This window comes from Schistocerca gregaria, chromosome X (assembly GCF_023897955.1).
Source record: "Schistocerca gregaria isolate iqSchGreg1 chromosome X, iqSchGreg1.2, whole genome shotgun sequence".
NCBI lineage: Eukaryota > Metazoa > Arthropoda > Insecta > Orthoptera > Acrididae > Schistocerca > Schistocerca gregaria.
In genome coordinates, this window is record NC_064931.1 from 570,030,727 (window position 1) to 570,043,149 (window position 12,423).

Genomic DNA, 12,423 nt, shown 5'->3' on the forward strand with positions numbered 1-12,423 from the left:
GCAGAAATAACTCAAGAATTTATCTGGGTAGCGTCTTAGCTCTTTAGACATTAAAGTGAATTTCCCTTTATTTGGTCTTTCAGACATAAGCGGGTGTATCCAATACTTCCTTCCCCGTTGATTTTTTCCTGTGTCGCATTATAGGAGCACAAACCACTGTAGCCTCAAAAGAAAAATCCATCTAAACCACGTGCACTTGTCGACTCCACTACAAAAACCCGTGAAAATGAGTCTGCTGTTAGGAAACTGTTGCTCATCGTGTGCGAGCTCTCAAAAACTGAAGTAACTGGAATGCTACAAAGATGCAATAGTTGCGGAACAAATATTTTCCCGTGTGCGCCCGCCCAACGTCGCTGTCGCCTGTTCCGCCTCTGCACACGGAACATATTGACACTCAACCCGCCGTCGCCTTGGTTACCGACGGCGCCTCCTCAGCTATCGTTGTTGGCCTTACGACTCACGTAATAATATAAAGTCCCCGTAGATGGCAGTTATCGTTTTTAGAACCTGTTGCCATTCGTTCGCTGTTAATAATCTTAATCAGAACTTTTTTAGTAAACTACACTACTGGCCATTAAAATTGCTACACCACGAAGATGACGTGCTACAGACGCGAAATTTAACCGACAGGAAGAATATGCTGTGATATGCAAACGATTAGCTTTTCAGAGCATTCACACAAGGTTGTCGCCGCTGGAGACACCTGCAACGTGCTGACATGAGAAAAGTTTCCAACCGATTTCTCATACACAAACAGCAGTTGACCGGCGTTGCCTGGTGACACGTTGTTGTGCTGCCTCGTCTAAGGAGGAGGAATGCGTACCATTACGTTTCCGACTTTGATAAAGGTCGGTTTGTAGCCTATCGCGATTGCGGTTTATCGTATTGCGACATTGCTGCTCGCGTTCGTCGAGATCCAATGACTGTTAGCAGAATATGGAATCGGGGGGTTCATGAGTGTAATACGGAACGCCGTGCTGGATCCCAACGGCCTCCTATCACTAGCAGTCGAGATGACAGGCATCTTATCCGCATGGCTGTAACGGATCGTGCAGCCACGTCTCGATCCCTGAGTCATCAAATGGGTACGTTTGCAAGACAACAACCATCTGCACGAACAGTTCGACGACGTTTGCAGCAGCATGGACTATCAGCTCGCAGACCATGGATGCGGTTACCCTTGACGCTGCATCACAGACAGGAGCGCCTGCGATGGTGTACTCAACGACGAACCTGGGTACACGAATGGCAAAACGTAATTTTTTCGGATGAATCCAGGTGCTGTTTACAGCATCATGATGATCCCATCCGTGTTTGGAGACATCGCGGTGAGCGCACGTTGGAAGCGTGTATTCGTCATCGCCATACTGGCGTATCACCCGGCGTGATGGTATGGGTTGCCATTGGTTACACATCTCGGTCACCTCTTGTTGGCACTGACGACACATTGAACAGTGGACGTTACATTTCAGATGTGTTACAACCTGTGTCTGTACCCTTCATTCGATCCCTGCGAAACGCTACATTTCAGCAGGATAATGCACGACCGCATGTTTCAGGTCCTGTACGGGCCTTTCTGGATACAGAAAATGTTCGACTGCTGTCCTGACCAGCACATTCTCCAGATCGCTCACCAATTGAAAACGTCTGATCAATGGTGGCCGAGCAACTGGCTCGTCACAATACGCCATTCGCTACTCTTGACGAACTGTGGTATCGTATTGAAGCTGCATGGGCAGCTGTACCTGTACACGCTATCCAAACTCTGTTTGACTCAATGGCCAGGCGTATCAAGGCCGTTATTGCGGCCAGAGGTGGTTGTTCTGGGTGCGTATTTCTCAGTATCTATGCACCCAAACTGCGTGAAATTGTAATCACATGTCAGTTCTAGTATAATATATTTGTCCAATGAATACCCGTTTATCATAGGCGTTTGTTCTTGGTGTAGCAATTTTAATGGCCAGTAGTGTACTATTTACATTAGTAAATTCTGTTGCGATTATACTAAGAATTATCTATCTAGTACTTATATTTTGTACTACAATCACGCATGTACGGTACTTTTGTCGCACTTCTTTTCACATTGTACCTGACTGGCTACTACTGACGTCAGGCGGAAGGCGGGGGACGGTCTCTCCTCTACTTAACCCGTAGCATCGTCACGCTATCCAGCAGTTGACATCAAAGTCTCGTATATACGGTCCCTGGGTCTCTGGTCCGTGTCACCGCCTCTGCCTTCCACCTTTGGGTATATCATCAATTATTTGCTGTTGTTACTTTCAATTCTTGTTTAGACATCCCTCTAAGTCTCTTAACTTACTCTTATTGATGAGTACAGTTTGATAATGGTCTAAAACAGATGGAATCTGGTCACAATTTTGAAATAAAAGTGTTTACGCGATCAAGACTGCTTTTTAATTTTTATATTTAATAAATACTTTTCTAAGGCATTGCCTCGGAATTTGCCTTAGGCTATTTGGGGAAACCACTGAAAACGAGAATCTGTAAGGTCAGGCTGGGAATTGAAGCACCGTCGTCCTCAATACAATTCCAGTGTCTTACCGCTGCAACACTTCACTCGGTGTGACAGTATAACATCAAGTTGCAATGCAAGGCACATGTACACAAGGTGCTTTGGCATTTGTACTCTGACACTCTTCACCGGGAATGACGCCCGTTGCTACTCCACACGTTTCTAAGCTACAATTTGAGACATACACACCGAAAGCATTGCTTGTTTTGCTTACTGACCTTGCTGATCCACCGCAATATTTTCCCCGAAATAATACAGTTCAAATGGTTCTGAGCACTATGGGACTTCACTTCTGAGGTCGTCAGTCCCCTAGAACTTAGAACTACTTAAACCTAACTAACCTAAGGACATCACACAAATCAATGCCCGAGGCAGTATTCGAACCTGCGGTTCCAGACTGTAGCGCCTAGAACCGCTCGGCCACTCCGGCCGGCAGTAATTCAGTGAGTCAACAGCTACACATTGCAGGCTTCAGTGCTTTTCTGTGTGCGAATCCCTTGGTTTCTAGTTTCATTCCACCCAAAGAAACTAAGACCTCGCCGCAACAAAGGCTGTAACGCTGCTTTGTATAAGATGTAGCAACAGTTTGTACCTCCCTCTTCTTAGTGTCAGCGAACGACGCGGGACAGTGGGAAGATGCTGGAATCGCATTGGGGACGACCCCCGTCTGGCCCCCCAGATTTGAGTTTTCCGTAATTTTCCTGAGTAGATTAAGATAAATACTGCGGTGGTTCTTTTGCAACGGTATAACCAATTTCCTTCCCCACCATTCCCCAATCCAAACTCGTGCTCCGTCTCTAATGACTTCGACGCCGACGTACTTTAATCCTGAGGAGCCGATGACTTCAGTAATTTGGTCCCATTAGATCTTACCAAAAATATCCAAAATTTCCAGTTTCCTTCAATCCTGATGTTCCTTTCTTTTTCATTTTCAGGGTCGAATGCAGAATTTGTTAAAACACGTACAGAATAGGTCATTTTTAATCACGCCCTCATTGATGTAAACTGTCCGATACAAAGTAGCAGTTACTTGTGGAAACTTCCATAAATTGCTTCTCAGTATTTTCATTTTTCTCATTGTGTGCTTTTAAGTCGTGAATACCACAAAGAGACCTGAAAGAATATATTTCTTCAAATGTATTCAAAGACGTAATCAGAACATGATGGGGGAAGTGCACGAAATAGGAAACATCGGTAGGTAGTATACCTGCGCTAAAACGTATGCTCATAGCAACGAGATAAAGTGTGAACTATCAATCGCCAGTGGTTTTGTACAGCCTTTATACCTCTATAAATCTTTTTAACTGTGATGTAAAAATTTCCTCAATAAGTTCAAGTACTTCTGACCAAGATAACTTTACAGTTGTTGAAACCGTGATCAAGGGTTGCCAATAAACATATATTCCAGCAATTAGTTGACTGATTTCCTCAAATCATTCAATTCTTTAGTTGCTTAGGTTCACTCGTTTCGCTTTTGTGGCAAATATATAGCTGCAGAATATAAGTGCATGAATATTGATAAATAATACTGAGCGTGTATGTTCGTGATGTTGACGTATTACGTACCGTACTCACATTTCCCACGTATTTTCCCCATAGACTGACATATGTTCTCGAACAAAATTCAGAACACGTTTGGCCGGTGTGCCTACATTCGCCGTCCTATCACCTTCAAGTGACAGATAACCGGTGCGCACGAAATTTAAAAGCTACACTGAGGCCCCAAAGAAACTGGTACCGTATAGGTATGCGTATTAAAATACAGGGATACGTAAACAGGCATAATACGGCGCCGCAGTCGGCAACGCCTATATAAGACAACAAGTGTGTGGCGCAGTTGTTAGATCGGTTACTGCTGGTACAATGGCAGGTTATCAAGATTAGTGAGTTTGAACATGGTGTTCTAGTCTGCGCAAGAGCGTTGGGACAAAGGTAAAGGTGAAGTGGGGATTTGGATTTTCCCGTACGACCGTTTCACGAGTGTACCGTGAATATCAGGAATCCGGTAAAACATCAAATCCCCGACATCGCTGCGGCCGGAAAAAGATCCTACAAGAACGGGACCATCAACGACTTTAGAGAATCGTTCCACGTGACAGAAGGGCAACCCTTCCGCAAATTGCTGCAGATTTTAATGCTGAGCCATCAACAAGTGTCAGCGTGCGAAACATTCAGCGAAACATAATCGATATGGGCTTTCATAGCCGAAGTCCCACTCATGTACCCTTGATGACTGCACAACACAAAGCTTTAAACCTCGCCTGGGCACATTAAAACCGACATTGGACTGTTGATGACTAGAAACATGTTGCCTGGTCAGACGAGTCTCGTTTCAAATTGTATAGAACACATGGACGTGCACGGGTTTGGAGACAACTTCATGAATCCATGGACCCTGCATGTCAGCAGGGGACTGTTCAAGCTGGTGGAGGCTCTGTAATGGTGTGGGGCGTCTGCAGGTGGAGTAATATGGGACCCTGATAGGTCTAGATGGGACTCTGACAGATGACACGTATGTAAGTATCCTGTCTGATCGTCTGCGTCCCTTCGTGTCCATTGTGCATTCCGACAGACTTGGGCAGTTCCAGGAGGACAATGTGACACCCCACACGTTCAGAATTGCTACAGAGTGGCTCCAGGAACACACTTCTGTGTTTAAACACTTCCGCAGGCCACCAAACTCCCCAGGCATGAACATTATTGAGCATATCTGAGATGCCTTGCAATGTGCTGTTCAGAATACATCTCCATCCTCGTACTGTTACGGATTTATGGGCAGACCTGCAGGGTTGATGGTGTCAGTTGCCTCTAGTACTACTTCAGACATTAGTCGAGTCCATGCCACGTCGTGTTGTGGCACTTGTGCACGCTCGCGGGGACCCTACACGATATTAGGCAGGTGTACCAGTTTCTTTGGCTTTTCAGTGAATATATCAAAAAGGCCATAAGTGCGTACTATCAGAATTATGGCCCTAATTTTAACGTTTTTTTTCCTTAAATATGAGGTCGAGATAGTAATGTTTCCTGTATCTACGGCCGAGAAGTTTGTTTGGCGTAGCTATAATCTTTACTGCCATACAGAGTGCTCATAAACAGTCTGAAAAGCTTGTAAGCGTGTTGCAGTGTAGGTTGCGTTGAGAAGTAAATGTTAAGTAAAACATTTATACGTTGCTACCAGTACGACTTAATTAGCATTAAAATTTGCCATTGAGACCGTTTCACGCGCAAATTGAAGCGGCCTGCCAGAGACGGCGTCCCCAAATATGTCCTACGTTTGGGTTCTTGAAATCGACAAACATTGGACCTGGGACAGTCGTGAGGACCGGAACCCGCGCCAAAGGCTGAGCAGTCTCGTTCGCTATCATCTACGCTATGAGGAAAACTAACACTAAGTATCTCTGCAGGCCACTCGAATTCGCGCGCGCAACTGTCTAATAAGCTAACTTCAGTGTAACCGGAAAACGGCGCAACGTATCGAATGTTTCTTAACAATTATGTATCACCGCTATCTGCCCTGCAACGCACATACAAATTTTTGAGACTGTTTCTGACCACCCTGTATAAAGACGAAGTCCTTTAACGTTGTTACCAAAAATCTCCTGAAGTACTTTACCTATTCACTTCACATTTTGCACGATAGGTGTAATAAACTTTCGGAGGGGCATAGGCTATATATTTTAGTATATATTTTTGATATCTTAAGGGGAAATGTTTGCAGAAAAGCTCAAGGGCGTGACCGATTTACATCAATAATTATACGATGCTCTAATAAAAATTTATACTGACGTAGGCAATATATTTTTTTAAAGAAACAATTAGAGGTTTTCTGTTAAAATCGACTGCAAGAAAAAATGCTATGCTGTGTTGTGAAAGTGTGCACTTTCGTTAACTTTTTCACAGTCAGTTTTAACTATGATAGAAGGGCATTCAGTCCATTAGAGAAACCGTTTACTTCAAACATATTCTTCCTGTTTATATACAATTTTAAACAAAAATTGTATATATATAATAAAGTGCTGTTTTTTTTCTTCCTCGCAGTAGGTTTTAGCAGAAAATAGGAAAGTAGTTTTTATGGCTCACTGGCTCATGATCATAATTCTACAACGGACTGTAAATCGTCAGAAACCCTCTAATCCTTCCCGTTCGCAGATGAAAATTATGAAGAATACTGTCATTGAAGCTACTATCCCCACAGATCCAGCAGCTGCAGAGATCTTTGTCACATCTCGTATACGAACCATTTTCCCATTCATTGTAAGCGACTTCAACCCCCCAGTCAAGGTTTCATTTGCAATAACAATGAACAAGGCTCTAGGTCAGAAAGATGGTGGATGAGGAGCTGGATAGGGGGGAGGGGGAGAAATTGGACAGAGAGAGAACTTCCAAGGTGAAGGTGAGGGCCATATCTGACTTGTAATTCGCTTAACGTACTTCGCGACTGTTCTTTCTGTCGTCACAGCAGCATATCTTAATCCACTGAATAATTTTCGGAAATGTTTGCAAATTACTTTAACTAATGAGCACTTGTGTGGCGGGTGATGTAATTACAGGATTGAGTGAATCGTTCGCTCTGCTGCGCCAATGTGAACTGTTAAGAGATTGAAAGTCTTCACAGCTTCACTTCTGCCACTGCATCTTTCCTACTTCCATTTCACGTGGATTTTGGTCAAGCCGTTTCTCCATAATACACGGTGTCCCAAGAGGAATGGTCAATGAATATTCTAGGGTATGACAGGAACGGTTATTCGAAGCAAAAAAATCTGGTAAACGTGGACACTAAAATGAATACCCTCAGAACTATGAGCACTACTTCGTCGAAGCTGCTGTGAAAAATCTCTTCTACCAAAAAAGTGCTCATCACTCTTAAGGTATGCACTTTGTTTACCAGAAATTTATGTTTTGGGCGTTACTACCACCTCTCAAAATTGGAAAGCAAAGAGCTTGCAGCAGGAGAGATTTGTTTCTCAGTATCGAAGACGAATATGAAGACCCCATAGATCTTAAGGTATGCATTTTAGAACTCAGTTTTCTAGACCTTTTTGCTTGGAATCGTTCCTGCCATATCCCTGAATATTGACCATTCTTCCTGGGAGCCACAGTACAATTTGTCCAGGAGTAGTAGTCCACCAAGGTATATACGTAGATGACAAAAGTCTCCCGGGATAACTCCTAATATCGTGTCGGAACTTCTTTTGCAAAGCGTAGTGCAGCAACTCGACTTGGCATGGATCAAAAAATCGCTGGATGACCCGTGCAGAAATATATAGCGTGCTGACTCTGTAGCCGTACATAATTGCCAAAGTGTTGCCGGTGCAGGATTTTTGTCCCATAGATGTTCGATGTGATTCATGTCAGGCGATCTGAGTGGCCAAATCATTGGCTTGAATTGTCCAGAATGTTCTTCGGACCAATCGCGATTCGTTGTGGCCCGGTGACATGACGCATTGTCATCCATAAAAATACCATCGTTGCTTGGGAACGTGAAGTCCATGAATGGCTGCAAATGGTCCCCAAATAGCCGAACATAATGATCGGTTCAGTTGGACCATAGCACAGTATCCACTCCATGTAAGCACAGTCCACACAATTATGGAGTCTCCACCAAATTGCACAGTATCTTGTTGACAAATTGGGTCCGTGGCTTCGTGGTGTTTGCTCGATACTCGAATCCTACCATCAGCTCTTATCATCTGAAATCGGAACTCATCTGACCAGGGCACGGTTTTCCAGTCTTCTAGCGTCCAATTGATATAGTCACGACACCAGGACAGGCGCTGCAGGCGACGTCATGCTGTTAGCAAAGGCACTGGTGTCGGTCGTCTGCTGCCATAACCGATTGGCGCAAAATTTCGTCGCACTGTCCTAACGGATACGCTCGTGGTACGTTCCACAGCGATTTCTGCGGTTATTTCACGCAGTGCTGCTTGTCTGTTACCACTGACAACACTACGCAAACGCTGCTGCTTTCGGTCGTCAAAAAAATGGCTCTGAGCACTATGGGACTCAACTTCTGAGGTCATTAGTCCCCTAGAACTTAGAACAAGTTAAACGTAACTAACCTAAGGACATCACACACATCCATGCCCAAGGCAGGATTCGAACCTGCGACCGTAGCGGTCTCGCGATTCCAGACTGCAGCGCCTAGAACCGCACGGCCACTTCGGCCGGCTTCGGTCGTCAAAATGAACTCCTTCGTCCACTGCGTCGTCCGTGGTGAGAGGTTTTGCCTGAACATTGGTATTCCCGGCACATTCTTGCCACTGTGGATCTTGAAACACTGAATTCCGCACAGATTTCCGAAATGGCGTGTTCCATGTGTCTAGCACCGACTACATTCCGAGTTCAAAGTCTGTTAAATCACGTCGTGCAGCTATAACCACGTCGGATACCTTTTACATGGCCGGTTGTTGTGGCCAAGCGTTTCTTGGCCCTTCAGTCTGGAACCGCGCGACCGCTACGGCCGCAGGTTCGAATCCTGCCTCGTGATGTGTGTGATGTCCTTAGGTTGGTTGGGTTTAAGTAGTTCTAAGTTCTAGGGGACTGATGACCTCAGATGTTAAGTCCCATAGTGCTCAGAGCCATTTGAACCTTTTACATGAATCACTTGAGTACAAATGACAGGACAGCTCCGCCAATGCACTGCCCTTTTATACCTTACGTACGCGATACTACCGCCATCTGTATATGCGTATGTCGCTTTCCCATGACTTGTCACATTTTAGAAGAGAACTTTTGTGAAGTTTGTAAATTAGGAGAGAGATACTGCCGGGATTGAGGGTGTGAGGGAGGATCATAAGTCGTGCCTAGATAATTCATTCGCTAAGAAGATTCCCACGGAAGTAAAGGTTCTGGGTTTGAGTCTCAACCTGTCGCAAAGTTTTAATTTGCCAGGGCATTTCAATTAGAATAACGGCGCAATAAAACCGCGCCATATTTATGTCAATGACATCAAACTGACACACCAGTGCTTGAGCACTGATTTAATAAACCGATTCAGCCAGTGCCCAGCCTGAAGTAGGCGAAAAATGTTATATTTACTACGCAAATGAACACACACGTGCGGTAAACCGACTGCGACAGGCGAAAGATAGAAGCGAGCAGTTCGTTATCAAACGGCGTGCACTTGTACATCGTTTTGAACGAGGTATCGCACTGGTAAGACACTCTATTCCTAATAGGGAAGATAGCGGTTCAAATGTTTGTCCGCCCACCACTAAAGAAGAACTACGTCGTTTGGTGCCTATTCAGGGTGCTGGGGGAGGGCAAAGGTGATGACGGGGGGGGCAGTGGTTCCACTGCTTCCGAAAGACACTGCAAACAACACTATTCAAAATGGTTCAAATGGCTCTGAGCACTATGGGATGAATCCAGGTTCTGTTTACAGCATCATGATGGTCGCATCCGTGTTTAGCGACATCGCGGTGAATGCACATTGTAAGCATGTATTCGTCATCGCCATAATGCCGTATCACCCGGCGTGATAGTATGGGGTGCCATTGGTTACACGTCTCGGTCATCTCTTGTTCGCATTGACGGTACTTTGAACAGTGGACGTAACATTTCAGATGTGTTACGACCCGTGGCTGTACCCTTCATTCGATCCCTGCGAAACGCTACATTTCAGCAGGATAATGCACGACCGCATGTTTCAGGTCCTTTACGGGCCTTTCTGGATACAGAAAAAGTTCGTCTGCTGCCCTGGCCAGCACATTCTCCAGATCGCTCACCAATTGAAAATGTCTGGTCAACGGTGGCCGAGCAACTGGCTCGTCACAATACACCAGTCACTACTCTTGATGAACTGTGGTATCGCGTTGAAGCTGCATGGGCAGCTGTATCTGTACACGCCATCCAAGCTCTGTTTGACTCAATGGCCAGGCGTATCAAGGCCGTTATTACGGCCAGAGGTGGTTGTTCTAGGTACTGATTTCTCAGGATCTATGCACCCAAATTGGGTGAAAATGTAATCACATGTCAGTTCTAGTAAAATATATTTGTCCAATGAATACCCGTTTATCATCTGCATTTCTTCCTGGTGTAGCAATTTTAATGGCCAGTAGTGTATCTGTGTATTTGAAAACGCATGCCTATGCCAGTTTCTTTGGCGCTTCAGTGTAGTATCGCTACGAAATATGAGCCCTCGGTAACCATCCCTGGTGACTACACACTACTGAGAAATTCCAGAAATCAGCCCTCGCCATCTGAGCGATAGAACTTTCTACCCTCTTTCTTTTGCAGCTGTAGCAGCAGCAGCAACATGTGTTTTCTTTCAGTTGTACGCTTCCTTCCTTTACTGTTCATAAACAAGAGCTAACGTTTATTTTTGCAATGTCTTTCAATGAATACACTGAGTTCGCATCCGCTAAATACAAATCTCCCTGATTCATTGCCGGCCGAGTTGGCCGAGCGGTTCTAGGCGCTACAGTCTGGGACCGCGCGACCGCTACGGTCGCAGGTTCGAATCCTGCCTCGGGCATGGATGTGTGTGATGCCCTTAGGTTAGTTAGGTTTAAGAAGTTCTAAGTTCTAGGGGACTGATGGCCTCAGAAGTTAAGTCCCATAGTGCTCAGAGCCATTTGAACCATTTGAAACTGATTCATTTTAATTTGTTTACCAGTATGGAGAAAAAAGACCAACTCCTACACTATGCAACCGATCTCAAGAGACTACCAATTAGAAAATTATATGTGCAGTTTATTTACAGATTTTTAACAAAATTATTGTCATATAATTTATGAGTATATGTGTTAGTAAAGAATCCTTCTTATCAGGAGCTTCTTTACCTTTGTTACAGAGAAAAATATGACTGGACAACAGTGTACTTTGTCGCGCGGAAATTGCGTGGAAGATGTGGACAAAATGACGAGTCGAAAGGTAAGATGATGATATAACTTTTTTTTAGATACGTGTGTAAGATGTCAGGATTATACCAAAGGATAGATTGAAAGATTGCGAGAATAAGCCCAGTGTTTGCTTGCTGTCAGCCATTGTAACTCTTCTTAACGATATTAATATATTAGTGTTACGATTAATGACCAATAGTTCTTCCGTAAAATAAGAATTTCTGAGTACTGTTTTAAATTTGTGTTGCACTTATCGATAACCAATATATAATTAATTGCAATTTCCTGACGTTTATATTTATTATTTACCGTTTTTTACACATTTTTTGTATAATTGTTGGAAGATTTATTCCTTCGAATAATAGTGCATTCCACGTTATATTAGTTCCACACTTTCTTGCCTTTGCTCGAAGGCTTGGAGCCTCCTTCTGTACCGCTAATATATTGATATTGACCCCTGTCCTTCCCATCCGTTGCTTCGCTCCCTGAGAGACACCATTTGACTATTCCCTGATATTATTTACTGATGTTCTCTTCTACAATATAGCTAGTAGTTCCTACATTTTGTGTTAGGACGAATTGATTTGAATCTTCTCGTCTTGGGTGTGACTTGATGATGTCTGTGAATAATGAATGGTTTGTCTGCATAAATTATTTAATTTGATCGACTTTTACCGTAGTCAGAGTATCCAATATCAGAAACCTAGATCACAACTATGATCACATGATATCTGTTAATCCACTTATCTCTGTTTATGTAGTTATGTTTCAAGTTTTGACACATAGTGTAATCATACAGAAGAGGTTAAAAACTAAAAAAAAAGAAAAGTAAGGAACTCATCCGTGTCTCACTGGCCCTTTGTTTACCGGGACAGCGTACTCTTATGGGGAAGGGTTGACGAAAATATTCCGTAGAGCTGGTTGGTTGATTTGGGAGGGGGGGGGGGGGATCATACAGGCAGGTCGTCCGTTCCATCGGACTAGGGAAGGATGTGGAAGGAAGTTGACCTTGCCCTTTCAGAGGAACCATTCAGGCATTTGCCTCAA

The 12,423-nt window shown here is 44.1% G+C and overlaps 1 protein-coding gene across 1 annotated transcript in view; it reads left to right on the forward strand.

Moving 5' to 3' along the window:
• LOC126297593 (kelch-like ECH-associated protein 1B) overlaps positions 1–12,423 on the forward strand; it is a 425,725-nt gene that overhangs the window by 194,208 nt on the left and 219,094 nt on the right. Inside the window, exon 3 of the mRNA XM_049988568.1 lies at positions 11,328–11,407. The gene's annotated coding sequence lies outside the window, so the exon portion shown is untranslated. The remainder of the gene's footprint in view (positions 1–11,327; positions 11,408–12,423) is intronic.